Source organism: Suricata suricatta, chromosome 4, assembly GCF_006229205.1.
Source record: "Suricata suricatta isolate VVHF042 chromosome 4, meerkat_22Aug2017_6uvM2_HiC, whole genome shotgun sequence".
Taxonomy (NCBI): Eukaryota; Metazoa; Chordata; class Mammalia; order Carnivora; family Herpestidae; genus Suricata; species Suricata suricatta.
The window spans coordinates 141,837,233-141,849,771 of NC_043703.1; the positions used below are offsets into that span (position 1 = coordinate 141,837,233).

General features: G+C 46.7%; 1 long non-coding RNA gene across 1 annotated transcript; it reads right to left on the bottom strand.

Annotated features, from left to right (window-relative positions):
- Positions 1-4,019: 4,019 nt before the first annotated feature.
- LOC115290201 lies at positions 4,020-12,310 on the bottom strand. The gene is made up of 5 exons (XR_003908014.1): positions 12,224-12,310; positions 11,813-11,911; positions 11,008-11,169; positions 4,443-4,564; positions 4,020-4,086 (listed from the first exon to the last, which is right to left on the bottom strand). It is a non-coding gene; the product is annotated as an uncharacterized LOC115290201 (long non-coding RNA).
- Positions 12,311-12,539: the final 229 nt, after the last annotated feature.

Genomic DNA, 12,539 nt, shown 5'->3' on the forward strand with positions numbered 1-12,539 from the left:
CAGTCAGAGGGCTTTGGGGTGAGTGGTCTCTCTCTGGTGTTTCAGTTCTGAGCTATCCAGTCTGGAGGGGATTCTGCCCATGGTCCCTGGGGCAGAAGGAGCTGGGTCACATGGCTGACTATTAATTCTTCTCAGCTGCTGCCCGGGGAGGCTGCAGGATTTCCTCTGGGGAAATAGGACCCCAGGGGACCGACAGCCCATTTGCAACACACCACAGTGGGATGGAGTATCCTGAGGTCAGGGCAGCTCCTGCCAGAGAATGGGGGCAGGGGCATCCCCTTCTCCCTCTGCCTATCACCTCAAGGCCAGCCAGCACCCCTCCCCCAGCCCTCCAGCACCAGTATCCACATGGCCACCTGGGCAGCAGCTCACTATGTGCCAGCGAGAGAGGATGTCAGGGGAGTAGCCTGTGAATTCAGATGAACCAACCTGTGGGCAACCTGCAAGTAAGTGCACTTCATAGTTTGCAAAGAGCTGTTGCCCTGATTCTTCCCATCGTCCTATGAGGCAGTTGTTATGATCTCCTTGACGTGGATGCAGAGGCAGGCACAGAGAGGAAAGATGACTCAAGCTAGAAAATGGCACGCTGATGACCTGAGGTTTGGATTGTTCATCTTCAAATCCTGTGCACGTTCTAGAGTCTTGTGCCGCTGCACACTTCCTGGGGGCATCCTCTTGCCAGGTTGGAGGGCTCTTCTTTCTATGCCTCTGGCTCTCTGATGCACACTCCCTGAGACGGACCTTTCCTGCAGTCCACACTGGTGCGTTCCTGCTCTTTCTGTGGGCTCCCTCTCAGCGAAAAGGTCTGACTGTACGGACTCTAAGGCCCACCTTACATTTTAAAGGATGTAAACATGGAGAATGGCAGGCTTGTTCTGACTCCTGGTGACTTGCAAGCATTGCTAACCCATTGCTGATTCCACCAAATACCTTTTCTTCTTCTCTGAGATCATTTTCTTTCTTGAAGATACATACTCTGGGGAATGTTTCAGTTTTTGCCGTGTATGAACAGAACACAAGTCAGGATATCATACTATGAGCCTCAGATGAAAAGTCAGGAAACGTGGACTCAAACCACTTGTCTTTTGTGAGATACTGGGCAAACCTTTGAGCCTCAGTTTCATTATTTGTAAAGTGGGAATACGATCTACATCTTGGAGGGATTGGGAGGTTGAGCCATGGGATGTATCCCTGTCGCAGAGCAGGGCTCAAGCGAAGTCCTAGTTATTATTTGCTCATATTCATTGCTTTGCAGGATTGTCACTGGCCCTGCACTTGCAGGAGAGCTCCTGAACTCAATTCCAGTATTTCAAAGAATTGTGAATTGGAAGGCAGTGAAAGACAGGCTAAAGTTGGCTTTCAAAAGTTTCTTGGAAGGCTCCTTGAGAGTAGTTAACATCCTAAGCATTGCTCAAGTACTTCTGTCCCAAAACCTCACCTCATATCCACGAGGAAAAGGTTTCCAGAGCAAAAGTTATCATCTCAAGAAACAGTCCATTCCCTCTCTGGCCAGCTCTGCCTGGGTAAGAACTCCACTTGACCACACTTGCTGAGACCCAGAAGTGAGGTCAAACGGCAGGCCTGGAACCATCCATTTGCTCTACTCTTCAGTGGCTTAATTTAAGTTGGGGGCCACCTGGTTTTTCCTTTATTAAATATCTCACTCATGAATTTCCCCTCTGTGGAGTGGCTTTTGGAGAACAGACTCCTATTGCTTATAAGGCGAGAGTTCTCGCATAGGTCTCTTGGCCATTCATAGCTTGGTATGGAGTCCCTACCTTGATGTCTGCAGCACAAGGGTCAGGATTTCCTTTGCTGAGAGGTAACCTGGGGACAGACAAACCTGGGTGGGGTGAGGGAGGTACAGCAATGGGGGGACCAGTTGAGGCCATCTGGGAAGAAAGGCTCCCAACGCTGGAGGTTGGAGAAGTGTTCAGAAAAGGAGTAAGAGGGCAGTGGAGAAGGTGGTTACAGTCAGTTGACTGTTTGGCAGGGGAGCTTCTGAAAATTACCTCATATTCAGCCCTGGCCACTTGTGAGAACCATTAAGAAATCATCCAGTCCGGGGTTCTGGGTGGTTAGGTTGGTTAAACATCCAGCTCTGGGTTTCAGCTCAGGTCATGATCTCACAGCTCATGAGTTCGAGCCCCGTGTCCAGCTCGGCACTGACAGTGTGGAGTCTGCTTGGGATTCTCTATGTCTCCCTCTCTCTGCCTCTATTTTCTCTCAAAATAAATAAATAAACTTTAAGGAAATCACCAGTCTGGAAGGCTACATAGATCCTTGTCTTCTTATTTAACCTTAGTTGCCTACCTTCTGGGAGAAAGCGGGAAGGAAAAGAATGATCATGGAGGACCAGGTTCCTCCATCCCTGCCTCTCCTTTTATTTGTATGTTACAGTCACATTTCCCTGTTTCACTGCTTGTGGGGCCTCTAGATAAAATTAATTCTGCATGTTTTATCTCCTACTAGATGGTGGATGCCTTCACGGTAAGATTGGGACTGATTTACTCCTGTGTCTGGAGCCTCACTGAGTGCCTGGAATATCACAGGTGCACCAAAATGCCTGTTGAGTTTAAATGGCTGGTAACTCATCTGAGTAGTTTAAACTTTGAAACTTGACATTATTTAGCCTAGTAGTTCTCAGACCTGGATGTGCATGAGAGTTATCCTGCGAATGTTAAAAAAAATATATATTAGTGCCCTAGACCCTAATTCCAACCAATTAAATCAGAATCTTTTTTAAAAACTTTTTTGTTTTGGGAAAATATATTTTTCATTAAAATTTTATTTATGCTAACATGTCATGGGTTATCATTATTTTTAAATGAATTAATAAGTAAATAATTTAAACATTTCTAGTTTTAATTTCTGATACTGTGGATGTTCATAGACAGAACTTACATAAGCATAAGCTTTTTGGGGTTATCAGTAATTTTTTTATAGTTTATTGTCAAGTTGGTTTCCATATAACACCCAGTGTTCTCCCCCACAAGTGCCCTCCTCCAAGTCCATCACCTCCCTTCCCCTTTCCCCCTCCCCCTCTTGAATACTGAAAGCAAACTGAGGGCTGAAGGGGGAGGAGGAAGAGCACTGGGTGTTATATTAAATCAGAATGTTGATGGCAAGATTTTCATAGTTTAAATGCCCAGAAATAGCTCACAACCTGAAGGCATGATACAGTGAATCCTTTTATAAAACTGAGAATAACTTTCTAATGCACAATAATTATATTTTTGTGAGCAAGTGCACCTGTGCATGCACGCACGAGAGAATCCTAAGCAGGCTCTATACCCAATGTGGACCCCAACTCAGGGCTCAATCCCGTAACCCTAGAATCATGACCTGAGCCAATATCAAGAGTCAGACACTCAACTGACTGAGCCACCCAGGCACCCTGAATTTCATTAAAAAAAAAAAAAAAGAAGACAAATAAGTCAAAGGGATGGAATAGAGTAAGAGAAAAAAGGCCCCACCCTTCAGTAAGAGTCTTTGTGTGACCTGTTGGGGCAGATGCTGCCACAAATACCTTCAAAATCTGTGTATATTTGAATGTCCTTAGGTTTGAATGGGGTAGAAGGGATACATACCTAAGTGTGGGTTTTAGTTCAAGTATCTGTTAAGAGGAACTTGTGTGGCCAGCACCTTGCCTGCACAGACCCAGCTGCCGGAAGATGGCAGAGAGGATCTGCTGATCTCAGCACTTTGGGACTTGAGCAGGGTAGGGACAGGAAGTACCTTGACACCTGTTTCTCTAAGCACGGTCCTGAACCAGCAGCTCGGACCTCATCCGCTCATTCCCTAGAACTACTGATCTGAATCTGAATCCTAACAAGATTCCTGGGTGATTGATTTACAAACACATGAAAGGCTAAGAAACACTGTCTTGAAGGGTGTCCCACTCAGCTCCTTCTGAAGATTGCCCCTGGCCTCACGTGGAGAGGCTTGATCTTTTCTTATTTACCCCAGTAGCCAGTATGTAACTCTTCCAATATTTGAACAACCTTTCTGAGCCCTCCTGATTTTTTTTCTTTTTATAGGGAAAAGAAAAAAGAAATGAAATAGCTGTCATCACTGATGTGAGGCCTGGAGGGAGAGAGGAGGAGATCAAAAGTCAACATCTGTGATTCTGCAAATAGAAAATGAAATATTTCCCAGACAGGCTGGGAAGTAGCTCTCGGGGGCTTGGCTGGTCTTCTGTGATCCCATTTGAGGTGGCGGGACTCCATCCAGAGCCTTTAAAGGGAACCCCGGGGCTGCCCATCGTGGGGCAGTGGGAATGCTTAGCCAAACTTTTGGGGAAGCTTGAGGCAGATCTGCAAAGCCTAAGGCACCAGCAGGTGGGTCACCAGCAGCTCTTCTGCTCACTGAGAACTTCAAGAAGGAGTAGGGTGAAATATTCCCTGATGTAGGACACTCTGTACAGGTAACTGTCCACTTACCTCCTCTCCTCATCCCCAGCTCTGAGCCAGTGCTGCCCTTCCTCTGGGGACCAGGTCTATCCAGAAAGTGAAGTAGAGTCTCAGGCCTGTCTGTCTTTCTGGAGTTCTTGTCAAGTTGTTTCCTGAAAGAAAAGTCAAGGGTGTCCCAGAATTATAGGGCAGCCAGCATTCTGGCTGGGGACACGTGGGGGAGTAAGGGCATTACTTCCAGAGACGTGGTCTCCCAGAAGTCCCTGTGATCAATACCTGAACGAGTGTCCCCATCAGGGCCTTCCCGACACTCTCCCAGTGTGCTCCCCCTTTCCATCTTTGACAGGCTAATCTGCTTTATGGGACAAAGTGCCGTGAATTGTTCTTCCCCAGCACATGTGACCTGCAGCTCTGCAAGGCCCACCTTCCCAGAGCCAGGGACCTCCATACAGGTTCACCTTGGCTCAGATGCAGCTTCCCTTTCCTTGCTCTGGATTCTGGCCAAGGGCAAGCCTCAGGGGCACTGGCCTCAGGGACATCAATTCCTCCCGGAGAGCTCCTATGGGAAGGGTGTTGGAAGCCAGCTCTAGAACAGTCACTGTGCTGGGCCATGAGGTGTCCTCTCCACCCCAGATCTCCTCTCCAAGAAGGTAGAGGAGACTGGGAGCAATTCAGCACTGAGGGGCCCTGAGCTGGGTGCTCATCGCTGCCTGGGTTTGTGCCTTAATTATTTAAGAAGCAGAGCTGGGTGTAACTGAGCAACTATTCATTTGTGACCCAGTACCAGCCAAACAAACAAACTGGGTTCATTCATGGCTTGAGGGTTAAGAGTGGGGAAAAAAAATTGCTTGCTTTTGATATTTTCTAGATGTTCAAGTTATGGTTTATTTGGGGATAAAACTTTAAATGCTGGTCCTCCTTAACCAGTAATTCCATCTTCCTGAGGACATATTCAAGGATATGAACAAAGGATTCCACAGATGTTCATGACATTGCCACTTAAGAAAGCATAATGTTCAGCAGAGTAGCATAAATGTCCCATGAAAATATCATAAATGTTCAACACCAAGGAAATGGCTAAATCAATTATTATATAGCTTTATGGTAGACAATGATACGCATTAAAAGTAATATTTTCCAAGAATTTTAATGATTGGGAATATACAGGAATTATGTTAATAGAAAAAGTGGAATTCAGAACTGTATGAAAATGAATTATAATTGTGAAACTATATATAATATAGATGTGTATATATGTGTCTATATAGTAGAAAAAAGACCAAACCCTAAATATTAATAATACATATCTGTGGATTACTTAAGTATGGTCTTATTTGTTTGCTTTTTCCCTTATTTATTTATTTTTTAATGTTTAAAAAATTTTTTTTGTTACTGAGACAGAGAGAAATAGAGCATGAGTGGGAGAGGTGCAGAGAGAGAGGGAGACACAGAATCTGAAGCAGGCTCCAGGCTCTGAGCTGTCAGCACAAAGCGTGATGCGGGGCTTGAACTCATAGATTGTGAGATCATGACCTGAGCAGAAGTCGGATGCTTAACTGACTGAGCCACCCAGGTGCCCCTTATTTATTTTTGAGAGAGAGAGAGAGATAGACAGCCTGAGCAGGGGAGGGTCAGAGAGAGAAACACACACACAGAATCTGAAAACAGGCTCCAGGCTCTGAGCTAGCTGTCAGCACAGAGCCCGACGCGGGGCTTGAACCCACAAATCGTGAGATCATGACCTGAGGCAAAGTTGGATGCTTAACCGACTGAGCCACCCAGGCGCCCCACTTGTTTCCTTATTTAATCTTTTCATGTTTTCTTCTCTGAATTAAAATATGTATTCTAGGGGTGGGATATTTGTGTAAAGGGTCCTCCTTCTTCCCTGTGCAATCAGTCCCCACTGTGTGGGCTGTCTGGGGCCTGGCTCCCCTCCTCCCTGTGGGGCAGCAGTTGAGTCCAGCACCCTCCTGCTCTAAACAGTCATCTCCTTCTCCAAATCCAAGCCAGCTGTGTGTGCAGCTCTGCGGGCCGCCGGCCAATCCTGCAAGTCGCCTGCATCATGAGAACAATCCAAGCTTCAGTTTTTCTCCCGGGTGCCCACCTGTCTTTGTGGGTTCTGGTTTGTCCTTTTCTTCCCCGCTCCATGTCCATCATCCCTTCCAATGCTCATCCTAGGGATTTCGGGCCCAACACTGGATTTAGGAAGAGCCACATTATATAGACGGCTCAACTAGCACCCACAATTGCATAAGATCTAATCCCCCCAAATATCTTTATTTTATATCACTCATAGAGGTGCTGCTTCTCTGATAAAACCTAATGGATTCAGAGAAGAGCCCAGACATACAAATACCCCAGAGCCAGGCTCTGATCCCAAGACACAATACAAAGGCCAAACTTCTTCTATAACAGCATGTCCCTCTTCTTTTAATTGTTGATACCCAGGGTGATCTGTTCTGTAGGACAAGTGGCCAATTTCTGCAGCAAGTCAGTAGCATGGACTAAAAACAGCAGTGAAGACTGGGGGAGAGTGGACCGCTAAGTGCTAAGAGAACTGAGAGACAGACTATCCAATGTAAGGTGTGGCTAGATCCTGATGAAGATACACCGTCTTTAAAGAGACATTTTTTTAGATAAGTCTAAATGTGGTTAGATGCTAGATGGTAAATATCAAGGAATTATAGCTTATTTTGGTAGGTGTGACAGTGACATTGGAGTCCTTTAGGGAAATTTCTCCCTTTTGAGATATGTTCTGAAATGACACACAGTCCTGGTGATTTGAATTAAAATATTTTGGCAAAGGTAAAAGGGATAAATGAAGCAAGTGTGGAAGATTTCGGATGGTTGTTAAATTCAGGTGATGGATAACAGAGGTTCTTTCTACTATTCGCTCTACTGTTTGGATATGTCTAAATCAGCTCTGTTCTCTCTGCCAAACGGTGGGGTTTGGGCATAAGTCTTTAAATCTCTCCAGTTGATTCCTTGCCTGGGAACAGAGTGGGGAGCTGAGCTCAACTCTCAATGCTCAGGATGGCGGTCCCCCAGTGGTTGCCCCATGCGCCCGCTTCCCAAATGCATCCCAAAGCTCACGGGTCAAAGCAGAATGTGCTGCTCCCAGCTGAGCTGGGGTAGACAAGTGTCCAGGACTTTTTGGGAGAACAGCAGCCTCCATTTCCTCCATCCCAGGAGCAGCCGCTCCAGGTCTTAACATACAAATTCAACTTTGTCTGGGTTAACATGGATAAATACTCAGTTTCTGCAGACCAGGAGCCTATGCACTCTATGCCCACCGTGGTTAGGGTCAGTGCAATGAGGTGGCTGTACCAGGACTGTGAGGGCTCTTTCCAGGACAATAAACAGAAGGTTCCATTCCACCCCTGGCCATGCCCTGCCTCACCAATTAACAAGTATTTATTGAATGCAAGGGCTGGAAGCAAACTTAGAAAAAATGGTAACTCTCCATCTTAAAGGTGTAAAAAACTAAGGCCCAGAGAAGTGTGCTGACCTGCCCAAAGTCGCTCTGTTGGGAATTTGTCATTTTAGCCAGCTGTAATCTGAATACTTTCCAGGGGTGGGGATTCCTGAGATCACTAGGGAGCAGGGACCCATGTGCCTTGGAAACTGGAAGCTGAGGGAGGTCGGGTGCTCTGTACTTCAGCCCTGGCAGGTGGGGAATGGGCTCGTGAGCCCTGGGAGGTCACTCCTTCCGGGTCAATGCTGCCACCTAAATCCTAGGGGATAAGATGAAGGTGTGAGATGAGGCAGAGGGGGCATCAGCAGCATGTGTCCCCAGCAGTGCCCACAAAGCTAGTGGCAAGTGTCCAATAGGGGCAGCATCCTAAGCAGGCTGTTCCTGGGGCAAGGTTTCACCTGTGCCTCGCCCACTGGGGCCAGGCTCTCCAGGCTCCCCTTTAGCTCCCTGAGCTGCCTTCTTACTTGCTGTATTAGTTTCCTTTTTTTTTTTTTTTTTAGTTTTTATTTTTGAGAGAGAGAGCAGGGGAGGGGCAGTGAGAAAGGGAGACAGAGTATCTGAAGTAGGCTCTGTGCTGATGCAGGGCTTGAGCCCACAAACTGTGAGATCTTGACCTGAGCTTATGTCAGATGCTCAACTGACTGAGCCACCCAGGTGCCCCTTACTTGCTGTGTTCATTTCCTATTGCTGCTGTAACAAGTTACTAAAAATGTAGTGACTTAAAACCACACAAACTTATTATCTTACAACTCTGGAGGTCAGAAGGCTGAAGCGGGTCTAACAGGAATAAAGTCAGGGCATCAGCAGGACTGGTTCCTCCTGGAGGCTCTGGGGAGAATCCATTCCCTCGTCTTTTCCAGCTCCTAGGCATGGCCTTTCCCTGCATTCCTTGACTCATGGCTCCTCTGTCTTCAAAGCCAGCAGCAGAACACCTTCAAATCTGTTCCTGACCTCTCCTCCCAACGTTACATCTCTTTCTCTGATTCTGACCTTCCTGTGTCCTCCTATTAGGACCCACCCAGATAATCCAGGATAATCTCCCCATCTCAGGAACTTCCATTTACACACATCTGCAAAGCCTATTTTGCCATGTGAATTGACATATTCATGGGGTCCAGGAATTAGGACCTGGACATCTTCCAAGTATCATTATTTGGCTGACCGTGCCCTCCAATAAATTCTTACCTTGTTTCAGAAAACCAAGAACTCTTTCAATTATAGTGAACCCTTGAACAACATAGGGTTAGAGGTGTTGACTTCCTGCACAGTTGAAAATCCACAGATAACCTTTGTATTCCTTAAAAACTTAATAGCCTACTGTTGACCAGAAGTCTTACTGATAACATCGTTGATTTACACACATTTTGTATATGATATACTGTATTCTTACAGGCAAGTAAGCCAGAGAAAATAAAATGTTGTTGAGAAGATCACAAGGAAGAGAAAATACATTTTATAGCCTGATACTGCATTTATTGAGAACAATCTGAGTGTAAGTGGATGGTTGCCATTCAAATTGTGTTGTTGAAGGGTCAAGTGCATTTGCAACTGAAACCCCTGACTATCACTGTCACAACACTTGGAATCTTTAGAGCAAGGGCTGGAACCTGCTTTCTTTGAAGACCTACCCTACAGAGAGTCAGCTCCATATGGAAGAGTCTTTCTCGGTATCTTGCAGACCTGCTTGACTTTCATTACCCAGTCTCTCCAGCCACGAAGGAAGCTCTGCTTGCCTGGTGCTACATGGGCTCCCTTCATGGGCGGTGACTGGGGAAATGACACAGGGCCCTGTGTTGGGGCAGCAATGGCCTCCACGAGACACACAGCCAGGAAGGGCTACCTCTGGGGTGAGCCAGGCTTTCCACTGTGATGGGCTCAGTCCACTGGGAACAGCGGGAAGAACTGGGAGACACGTGAGGGATGTGGAAGCCTGAAGCTGCACAGGGCCACACAACTGAAGGGATCCCTCTGCAGGAGGGCCTGAAAGGGCTAAGGAAGTGAGGGTTTTGCAGACTTCCATGATCCAATTCCATATACCTTCATCAAATGCTTGCGATGTGCTGAGCACGGGTAGGAGTGGCAGCCCCAGGAGCAGAAGTTCAGGCCCCAGCCTTCAAGCTGCTCACACCCTCAGCAGGTGACCCACACATGTGCAACCACAGACTGGAAGGCGGAGCTGGAAGGACCCTCTAAGAGCTTGCTGACCTTTCTGCCCCCATTATAAAGAGGAAACTGAGGGCCAAGGAGGTCAAGAATCTAAGCTCAAAAGCAAAAGGTGGCGGCACAGCTGCATTAAGTGCTGAAGGCAGAGAAAGGAAGGGAAATCCAGCGAGGGCAGGTGGCATCTAAATAGAGCTCTGACAAGACAGGAGGTGGTGAAGGAAGACAGTGGGAAGGGGGCATCCAGGAGGTAGGGAAAGAATGACTCGAAACCTGGGACTCTGGTGCTCACTGAATGACAGGAAGAGAGAAGCCAGGAGAAGGGCCTGCTACATAATCTGTGGGCTCCATTCAAAATAAAACTGCAGGCCCTGTTGGATCAAGGAGGCCACGCTCCCCTTCCCACGGTCTGCTGGCTCCCACCTCAAGCCAGAGGCCAGGTGACCCATGGTCTGGGATCATGGTCTCTGCCCCGGAAAGCACTTGCACCTCCAGCAAGAGAGGGCAGGAGGTTCTGGCCAAGCTGCCTAGGCCAGCCCCGAAGGTAGACAGCTGCTGTCGCTCATCCGAAGATGTCATAAGACGTGGGTCCCCTCCTGCCCCTCTCCGTACCTGTACTTAGAATGCTGAGTCTGTCTCCGAGTGACCTAGGAGCCACCTTGGGCAAAGGACAGAAAGTGGTTGCAGGACAGGGGTGGGGAGGGGCAGGCCATGTAGGGAGTAGAGTCCTGGGGCTCAGAGAAGAAGGTGCCCCAGGGTGGCAAGGAGAGAAACCAGGAATGAGACAGGGCTCCACCATCCTGTGAGATTTCACTTACAAAAGACAAAATTATTAAGAATTTCAGGACAGCAAGTGCAGAGCAATAAATCCCAGAGCTAGGGCCCCCTTAGAAGCCACAGAGTCCTGTGTGACTACACATACACGTGGGCATGGAGCTGGCCCTGCCCAGGGGACCTCACCTGCAGCCCTCTCCTCCATTCTAAAGGACCTGCATCTCCAGCTTCTGGAAGGCACAACTTAACAGTGTCAACGCCCACTGAAGAAGGAACTGAAGAAATGCAGCCAGAAACCAGGTCAGATGTGCACAGCGGAGGCAACGCTGAGGAGACAGAGGAAACAGCCTGTAGGTGATAGGCAGTGGGAGAAAAGAAGTGTTTTTTCGTATTTTCTATTGAATACCTTTCACACAAGTAAAATGATGTCCTATTGCTGTTGGTTTTTTCCCCCAACGAAACTCTATTTTGATTTTCTGCAGACTGTCATTTGACATTCAAAACTACCTCAAGACCATAAAAACAAATTTGAGGATGCCTATAAATGAATGATTTTGGGGAGCTGTAACAATATTTTTGGTAGGTGAACATTTTTTGAAATCCTAGTCTGAATAAGACTATACAGATGAATATAAAACTTGCAACATTTTCCTAGTTTTAAACATCAACTTAAAAAATAGAAGTACTTTTCATTTTAAGCTTCCTATATTGACAAAGTACTGTTTTCCTTTTGTTTAAAAATGCCCAGTCATTGGTTCTTACACCAGCCCCGAGGGGTAGGGGACCAGCAGTCTTGAGTGCCTGTTATACTGTGGCCACTTATCCTAAAAGTGCACCCACTGTCTGGTTTTGAGTCCTAGTTCTGGGACCTAACCTCTCTGCTCCTCAGTTTCCTCATCTGTGAAATGGGAGGATTTAATCTCTCATATGTAGTCTTCAGGCATTGTGTGTTAAATGAGATGGTGTGTTAGAGCTTTGTGTAATGACTGACCCAGACCAGATGTTCAAATGGTGGGTCTTTAAGTTCTCGTGAAGTTCTTTAAATGCTTCCCCAAACCCCAGGCAAGAAGTATGATCATCCATGTGCTGCCTGGAGGGAACAAAGGAAACAGGTAAGTACAAGTGTCACGAGTCCCACCCAGCTGCCCCACTCAGAGCCAGGCTGCTTGCACTTGGCCATCCTTCCTGGACTTGCCTTAAGTTTCCGCAAGTACTAGCCTTAAACACTCAAGTCACATTTGGATACCTTAGTCCACACTGTGGCCTTTTTTCCCAGTCACCTTTTTAACACTTTGATGAATGATGTGCTTATGTAACTTAAACTCTGCCAACTCCATAAAAAGCAAATGTAGTTTCTCCAGATAGAAGGTGCTATTCTTCTGAAAACTAACATTACTCTTACCTTGAAATCTGTGGATTTGACAGTGGCTCTGACTACTTCCAACATCAGCAAAGTCTTTAGAAACTGTCACAAGACAATAGGACTCCAGGGTGGGGGCAGACAACAGCAGGGGAGTGGAGGGGATGTTCAGAGGGAACATCTGTCCCAACAGAATGAAACCAAACTAATTTTTCAGGTTGAATTTCTTATCTCTGCCGTTCTTTGGAATACACTATTTTTCTGCTTTCTATGGAATATAAAATAAAATAATGAAATCGAGTTAAAGAGGAAGGAAGGTGGTCTGAAGCAGGCTCTAATGTCCCATCTCATGTATGGA